The 8,982-nt window shown below is 39.1% G+C and overlaps 1 long non-coding RNA gene across 1 annotated transcript; it reads right to left on the minus strand.

The window, feature by feature from the left end:
- Positions 1-3,610: 3,610 nt before the first annotated feature.
- On the minus strand, positions 3,611-8,674 carry LOC128140643 (uncharacterized). The gene is made up of 5 exons (XR_008234798.1): positions 7,561-8,674; positions 7,120-7,240; positions 6,898-7,005; positions 4,064-4,877; positions 3,611-3,845 (listed from the first exon to the last, which is right to left on the minus strand). It is a non-coding gene; the product is annotated as an uncharacterized LOC128140643 (long non-coding RNA).
- Between the last annotated feature and the right edge of the window lie 308 nt (positions 8,675-8,982).

Below are 8,982 nucleotides of genomic sequence, written 5' to 3' on the forward strand. Positions count from 1 at the left end.
AATTAAGTTGATGGACTAAGCTAGGTTTTCAATATATGTGACAACAATAATAATATTGCATTACATTTATAAACTATGTTCCACTTCAGGCTCTCTAAACCAATTTGCAAGCAATTACGTTAAAAATACTGCTATGTGTGTTGCTACCCATGTATTATAGATGGGAAAGAAATCACAGAAAGTGTCAAAATGCCTACAGGTGTACAGAAAGCCTTGATCTAACCAGAAGTTGCATCCAAATCCCCTGATTGCTAGTCCGCTCCTTTCATGAAAAGATTACATGTCTTTTCATGTCTCTACCTTTTTCTTACAGATATTTTGTTTCTCTTAAGGCTTATGCCTCTATACAGCCATCTTTCTACTTCTCTCCCTTAAATAATTTCTTAGGTGTGAATGCCATACAGTTGGCATAGAAAATACTTAAAATTAAGTGTGCCACTTAATAAGAAGTCTATGCCAGTTAAAATTAATTGCCAAATTCTGCCTTCAGTGAAGTCAATGGAAGTTTGACCATGGCATTGAGTGAGACAGGGCCAATATTAAAAAATACAGGAAGTGTGAGATGGAGGATAGGCAGTGGGCTGTTTTGGTACTGGTATAAAGGAGAATCAGAACACAATGATCATGTGTCCAGGTGAGTGAATAGACCATGTGTGTCCTCTAGCCAATGCCTTTAAGACAAGAACCAGAAAGCAAAATGAAATTAATTATACAAATGCTCTGGCAGCTGGCTTTGGCAGTTGCAACATGTATTTTTGATGAAATGCTTCCCAGATCCCAGAGACAAGCCCAAACTAGCCCCCACAACTCAGATACTTACACAACTGCAAATCACAACCAGCTTCCTAATGAGCTGATCCAAAAATCCCAACTCTGATGGCCCAAACCTTGGGGAAGTAGGGGTTCACACCCATATACAGGCATAGCAATCCAAACCCAGTACTCTACCTTCATCAGAGTACCTTTCTTAGAAAAAAAACTACTACCAAAGGTCTGTCTAAGACCTAAGTTTGTTTCTGTCACAAGCCATTAATAACATTCAGGAGAAAACTGTAAAAAAGAGGTTGAAGGTGACATTTGTCTTGAGACAGCTCCCTAATAACCAATAGCTGTGGGATTTCTGAGATAGAGGTTGCACTCAAGCATTCAAGTAGCTGAAAAGATACCATCAGAGCCAATGTATGAATTGTTGTTTGTATGGAGCATATCAGTAGAAGTACTTTTAGTGTATTCAGATGCACACAGAAACACCACCCCTCTGCCCTGCCCTGGCTTATCCTGGGCAAACAGAGTTTCATTTTGGTTTGAGTAAGAAAGTGAAAATTTTCAGATTTGCTGTAAAAGTGGTAGAACTCATTGGAGTTAAACACATGACTATCTCTGCATACAAATCAAAATGCAGCTCTCAGAGGAGCTCCACGGCATACAGTGTGAGAAGGGCGAGAAATGTGTCAGTGTGAGTGTGGGTTCAGCTCAAACTCTGCTCAAGGACGTAGGAGGAAACAGAAACTTAACTGACAATAAAATTTTCCAAAGGGCTAATTTACCCAAAGCAAACCATTACAGTCATAAACAAGTCTCGCCTAGAGATGATGTGCTGAGTTGAGTCAGTGAAAAATCCTCAGGGAGAGCTGGAGGCACAGCTGGGCAATGGGCACAGTGCAGTGCCAGCAAGAAGCGTCCTCTGCCACCAGTTCAGCGCGGGGCTTCTGGCAAGGGATTTCATCACTACTTGTATCAACGTCCTTGTCTCTTTGATTAGGCTAGTATTTTCCTTTCTTAGTACAGCCATCAAGAGTTAGTGCTTGTAGGATACTACACAGTTCTCAGAAGACTATTGCACTTCCTAAAATGTTTTATAAAGGAAACAATGACATCCATAAAGTAGATGACTGCCCTCGACACTTTTTTTTCCTCTAGATTTATGGCTAGCTTTTTCTTAAAGCAGTTACATGCTTCTGTTTCTTTGGCTGATAGAGCATCAGACAAACTACTCTCTCTCAATGTGAAGTTTTTTCTAATTCTTCTTGAGCATCACATCTTCTGAGCTAAAAGGCCAATTTTTTCTCCCACTAACAGCAGTCAAAACAATATACCTACATCTGCAGGAAGATCTTGGCTTATGATTTCTATGCCACTGTTTTGGAATTCTACACATAGACAAAAGACCCACCTTCTTTCCTAACCCTAACTTACCATTGAAAATAGTGTATTGCTAAGTCCTTTAAATAGGGTAATAATAGTCTCTTAAAAAAGGTGAAAAGCACTGGTGCTGGGTTTTTGACTTAAGCTCCATGTGAGGATCTGTTAGGATAGTAATGGTGAGTGTTTTTAGTAGTGAAGGAAAACAGATTTTTTTTTCCCCTGTGTGAAGGAAGAAACACTTGGCCAAATCCCAGGGGTTATGGAAGAGAGAACAGAACAGCAGAGCATTTCAGAAGGAGACATTCCATGGGTACCACTGAAATGATTCAAGCTGTAATCAACTATCCCTGCTACCCCAAAATACAGGTGCATGTGCATTTGGGAATGAGATGAGTATCAAATTGCAGATCGAGTCACTCGACAAGCTTGTTTTACCCTTCCAATTATGCAAGCAAGTTTGTGACTCAGCATCTACACAAGCCTGTTCTCCACTGACAAGACAAATCAGTTCTGCAGCTGAGTCAGTCAGAGCAGCCCTTTTCACAGTGATAAATTCAGCAGGCAGCCACAGTATGGAAAAGATTGTGGAGCCTTCATTCTGTGTGCAGTTACCTATGTGAGACAGACTAAATACACTTTAAAGGAGAATAATCTTCAGCTCATCTTCACACAAGGAACTAATTAAATGGGGGAGAGAAAAGCTGTCATGGGATTACACTGATCGGAGTTCATGGTCCTTTAACTAAAAGAGATTAGATTTTCTTTCTGATAGTGTTTTCTGTTGGTATTGTTGTGTGCTCATCCCTTGCTTACAAAAATCATCCAGCAACTTGCTGTAATTGCAGTTGTAGTTGAGAATTAATTTCTTCAATTGTCTTTGACTTTTCTTTCAAGGGTTGCAGATAATTTCCTACATTTTAGAGTGTGACAAGGGTGGAGGAGTCATGCCAGTTACAGGCAGTCATAGACTCATACACACATTGGCTGGGAATCTCTGCCCCAGCCTGTGCCTAGAATGCCGACTTTTTTTGCTGACACATCTGGAACAACAATAATCTTTCCTTACTCTTCAGGCTTGATCCTTTTCAGGTGCCAAGTACGAATGACTGTTGCCAATGGTCTTAGCACTTGAAATACCTAACCCTTAGCACCTACTGACAGAATCTCTGGGCTGCATTTGGAGCTGAAAGTGAAGAACCCCCAGGGTAGATTGCACTTCCCTCTGCCTGTAAGAAATATAACCCATTAGTCCTGTTCAAAACTAGGTATCTTTACGCCCATGCCCAGAGGTGAACCTCACCAATAGCCACGTTAGTTGGCATTATAATAATCCCACTGTGAGGCCATGAATGAGTCCCCACTGGGTGAACTGCAGTACAAACACTGTAGGAGAACGCCTTAGCCAAGAGGAGCACGTTGTTATGTTACACGAGGCTGAAAAAGATAGGGAAAACAGAACAGAGAGTTATGGTTTGCAAATCTTTTAATTTCATACTGAAAGCTTTTCCAAAACGTCAAAAATGGGTTTCAATACACAGCTGTATGTGACTACTGAATTGTCTATTCTTCACAACAGCTATTCTGAGAGATGCATCAGTCGTCTTCTACATGATCTACGCACATCCTGTTGGGGCTCTAGATCACAACCCCAGCGCCGACAGTTTTCACAATGACTGGTGCTTTTCTTAAAGCCTCTGTCCCTGCAACCGTTCGAGCATGTGAACATTTCAGCTTTAATTTTCTAAAACTAAGTACCTTCAAACATCATAAAAATAAATACTTTCAAACATTTATGGAGAAAAGCAAATACAAACTAAGTGAAATACAGACTCTCAAAATGCAAAAAGAAAAAAAAGAAAGCAAACAATATACATCACTTAAAAACAATAGCAAAAAAGTCACCATTTTAAAAGCTTACTTAAAAATTTCCAGCTTTAGGTGATTTCTGAGTGCCTGGGTTTGACAACACTTTGTCCAGCAGTTTTTTTGATTTTTTCCAGTTCAAGGCTTCTCAGTCTGCATGGTGCCGAGGAGATAGGGAGATACATTACAATCTAAAACAGTTAATCTTTCTGCTGTACTCCTTGCATATGTTTGCTTTCCAAAATCAACAATTCTCTTTCAAGCTCTCAAACCACATGCCAAAATGCATAGATGGGATGGCTATCACCATACATTACTAACATTGCCCAATCCTAACTATAAATACCTTGCTTCCAGTGGCTCATTCCTTGCTAAGTCTCAACACTCTGGGTTTACTTTTTTATTTTGAGGATCTGTTGAATTAAACCATTTTCAGCTTATGACAAACAAGACATTCCCAAGAATGAAAACAGCAAGCAAGAAGACATTTATCTTGAGTTATAAAGAACTGTGCTTTGAGCATATAAACTTCTCTATGGTGCTTGGTGTTGTGAAGAATTATGTTCTACCTGCCTTAAATGTAAACAACAATACTTTGATAAAGCTGAAAGTGAGATACATTGCTTAGCCTTATTAGTGAAAGCTTTACTTTTACAGTAAATGCAAGAGGATTGTGTACATTACTTATTTCAAATGAGGAAGTTCCTAACCAAAGTTGAGAAAGAAACGGTTAACCGGCAGTTACTGGTTTGCCTTTTCCTAGAGATGCACAGAAGGAACAGTTATATTCTTCCTTCTGTAATGATGCTAATTTCCTAAATATCCATTTGCTCTCTCCTTTGCTGTCCGCCCCATGAGCAATCCACAGCCTGAAACTTCATAACATAAATTAGTACAACACATACCAAATAGATGAGTTGATGGTTCCCTGATATCAGTAGCTCCATACTTCTGCTATTATTTTTCACTTTTATGAACTGACTTGCTGTGCGTTAACAGGTGAGTTTTACCCTTGTACAGAATACAGACAACATATTTTTGTCAAGATAAGGATGATGACACCAATGTCCTCCATACTTACTGCAGAGCAGGAGGTGAAATGATGAATACTTGTGCACGTGTGTGTAGGGGGGGAAGCTGGAGGGGGAAAAGGCTGGTTACAGATATGCTTCCTTGTACAGAACATTTTTAAGTACCGTTCTGAAGAATCAGTATTTTTAAAACATGATACTTACGTGGCAGATAAAAAAAGAAACAGCTGCATTAAGCAGCTTCAAGGGTCAGACTTAATAAAAGGAAAGTCACCTCCTCTGTCCTTACTCTTCCCTGCACATAGGAAGAAGACAGTGATACGATATACAGAGCTACTCAATGGTCAAATCAATTTCTTCCAATTTAAGCTCATGTACATTTCTGATATCTTCTCTAGGGCGTATTTAAAGATGTGTCGTTCATCATTGCTACTTTCTTGTACTTTATTGAACACAATCAATAGTTCCATTAGCCACAACAGTTTATCTGGGGTGAATGAAGGAAAGATACCCAAAGAAAAGTGTGGGCAGAATACAGCTGCATCTTGGATAGTCCTGTAGTCTTCCCTAGTTTTGTTGCGTTTACTATTATTACTTCATTTTATTTCAAAATGCGTGACAAGAACAAACCTGTCCCATTACAAAAAGGTATATGGACACAAGCAATTTCAATTCACCTGACAGACTATTATTAGCTCTATTTTTAGCCTGAAGCAGTAACTAATCACATTAGTGGAGGGCCTTTTTTTTCAAAGTGATGGCTATGGAGCAGAGAACATCCCTCTAAACTGTGAGCGAGAGCTGCCTCTTCCAGACCTCTGCTGCGCTCTTGGTAGAGGTGCTCCATCTTCCCCCTTTGCACCACATTTCTCAGATCACCACATTATTTCAGAGTCTCCTCTATAAGCGCTGTGCTAGTGACCCCTACTGTGGCTCTACTTTTAGGGTGCTCCTACACCATGCTAGGAAACTCTCAGTGGCATCTAAATTAAGCTAATTAAATTGTGGTGCACACTTAAGGCACATAACTGTTATCCAAACATATACAGAAGAGGAGTAGTGTGTCGGAGTAGTGTGTCATGGTAACATTCACAAGCAAGCGATGGAGTGTGAGGCTACTAAACTGAATCTTTGTGCTCCATAAGCTGCTCCTAGGCAAGGGACCACTAGTGCAGGCCACAGATCTACACAGTTTGATAGAGAAGGGTCTAACACAGGGTCAATTAACCTGTTCAGGACCTTTACGTTTTCACTCTGCCATCATGCAACAATAGTGTACTACAGAATACGTTATTTTAGAAATGCTTTAGGGAGTTTTAATAAAGCTTAGTGCATAAGTCTGGTGGCATATGATGCAACAAAACCAAAACAAAAATATCCTAAAAACGTTGAAACTGATGTTAAAAAGAGTTAATTTTCAATCCAACATTTTATTTCCCACAAGCTGCAAATCACTCAGTACAACAGCCTCCTGTCCCAAGTTGCAATACACCGTAACATAGCAAAGCCTAAGCATGGCACTGCCCAATACTAAATGATGCCTGTCCTGAACCTCAGGCCAAGATAATTTTCCAGCAGTGAATTTCTCCAGTTGCAGTCTGATTTAAAATAACATTATTCCCCTTTCCAGATAGGAACATTGATACACAGCAGCTTGAAGTGTATGCTTTCAATGGTACGATACACAGTGTTGTTTCTTTTCCTATTTTTTATTCAATGTTCTTATCTGGCAGCTTTGGCAAAGAAACAGCCACACAACCCTAAAAGAAGCTCTCAGATGTTTGAGTACTTATACACTATAAAATGAAAGCAATAGCAAAACATAGTTTATAGCAGTGGAGGAAAATTTAAAACTTACCCATGCTTGCAGGGACTGTATTCCTCCATCTCAGAAGCAGCCCCAAAGGCTGCAGGTCATTACAGTGTGAAGGCATATTCTTACACTGGAGCAGAATCACAATTCTGACTGCAAGGAAAAGAAATTAGAGGAGCTTGCACAAAACAAGGTGGAGAAAGAGACTTGCTTATGAAAAAAGATTTTCACAGGATCTCTGAGAAAAGCAGTAAAAAGATCTTCTACCTGTTACAGGGCCAAAATAAGGGCTTCCTGAGGCTGTTAATGTTGGTAGGCTATAACAGCCTTTGAGAAACTGCATACATTACAAAATGGCTTTTGCAGTGCATGTGATGACATGGGAAATCTGAGGAAAAAAAAAAAATTAAAGAAAGGTAACTTTTGTGGCCTAAAATTGCTAAGTGGTAATGTGACCTCCGCAAATACTGATTTAAGAACCCTGTTACAGCAGAAGCAACATATTTTTAATGAAATGCATACTTTTAACAAAAAAAGGTAATTTCCCACAAAAAGACATTAATTTAGTATCATTATTTAATTTCTAGCACCATTCTTTCTGAGCTAACGCAATCTCAAATATTCTTTTTTTTCTGTGAAATTGTGTTTGTAGGATAAATCAATACAGTGAATAATAGAGGAATTTCTGAAAAAAAATATGGCACACACCTCCATTTTTTCATCTTCCTGGGTGTGTGTGTTGGATTTATCTATTAAAATCGTAGCATCCCCTTGTCTGTGGGGTATTTACGCCTTCACTCTTCTACCTGAAGAGTCAGTAGGAAATTTAAAAACCCGGTTATATCTTGCAGTGGACAGCCACTGTCTCTGTTGGTCCAGCGGCCTCCTCTACCCTCTTTCTCTACATTTTGGAGGAGCAACCAACTACTCCCGTTTTACGGAAGAAGAATTTATGTAGGTCAAACCCTGACATCAAGTGGCCACTGCCATTCATGACATGCTCCCGGTGCCTTGGCCATTTGAAACTTGGCTTTAAATGATACGGCTTTAATCTCCAAATAAACCATTTCGGCATTTAAATCAACACATTTATTGATTTCCATAAGTAAGCATCGGTTCTTTCAGACACTAATTATTTATCAACATGACTTCAGAGACCAAGGCAAATATAAAATATTCTGATAATTATATTTAATGGTATTCAGTACACAACCCTTGAAATATCCTAAAATGCTAAATTATTCAGGAATCCTAAGTGTGCAAGCGTATTACCACTGAGTGATAATTCTCTCTATATAAATCTGCATCCGTGCACCCATGCATACTTACATACATCCTCTCCCTCTTCCCAGTCACTTAGTATTCCTAAACTTGAAATGAAAAGTGCCCAAGTGCAGGCATCCATTTCGCACGGACTCAACAAGAAAAACAAGGCCCAACAACAGATTTTATTTTTGTGTGGAGGAAGAAATGAAGATAAAGTGAACATAATTGAATATAATTCTTCAAAGCTAGGAGCTGAAACTTGGTATTTTTCAAATGAAACTTGAAGTTAGGTAATTACTTGTAAATATTTGTTACTTGCCTGTTGGCTGGTAATTTTACTACTTATTTTTTTCTTCCTAGTATTGGTAAGCTTGTCTGGTATTCTCAGAGGAGGTTTTGGTCAAAGCCAACAAAGAGTGAAGTTTTGGTACATATTTTCCTAGAGCTCTGGATGCCTGAATGCAGTGTTTTAATTGAGCCCGCTATCACGCTTGCTGAAAATGTCAGGTTTACACTTCCCTTTCAGGGTGTTTTTTTGAACTAGAACTCTAACACCTGTTTGGTTTAATGCAGCTATTACTCCTAGAAACTCCTGCAAAAATTGCAAGAGATGGATAAGCTTCTGGGCATCTTTTCTCTTCAAAGACTGATTGATTATTTTAATCAATACATCTCCTAGCTTAGAGTTTCCAAGATGATAACTTCAGAACAGCTCTGAGATCAGCCCTACATGTCACTGTGCTGGCACTGATCACCTATCAAAAGTTAGCATCCTTCATACCATCCTGCTTTTAAAAAAGATACCATTTAAAAAAGAAATGAAAGCTTTCCCATAATCAGAACATGTCTTTCTTTGTCTTTCTT

The sequence above is a fragment of the Harpia harpyja genome, chromosome 4 (genome assembly GCF_026419915.1).
Source record: "Harpia harpyja isolate bHarHar1 chromosome 4, bHarHar1 primary haplotype, whole genome shotgun sequence".
NCBI classification, from domain to species: Eukaryota; Metazoa; Chordata; class Aves; order Accipitriformes; family Accipitridae; genus Harpia; species Harpia harpyja.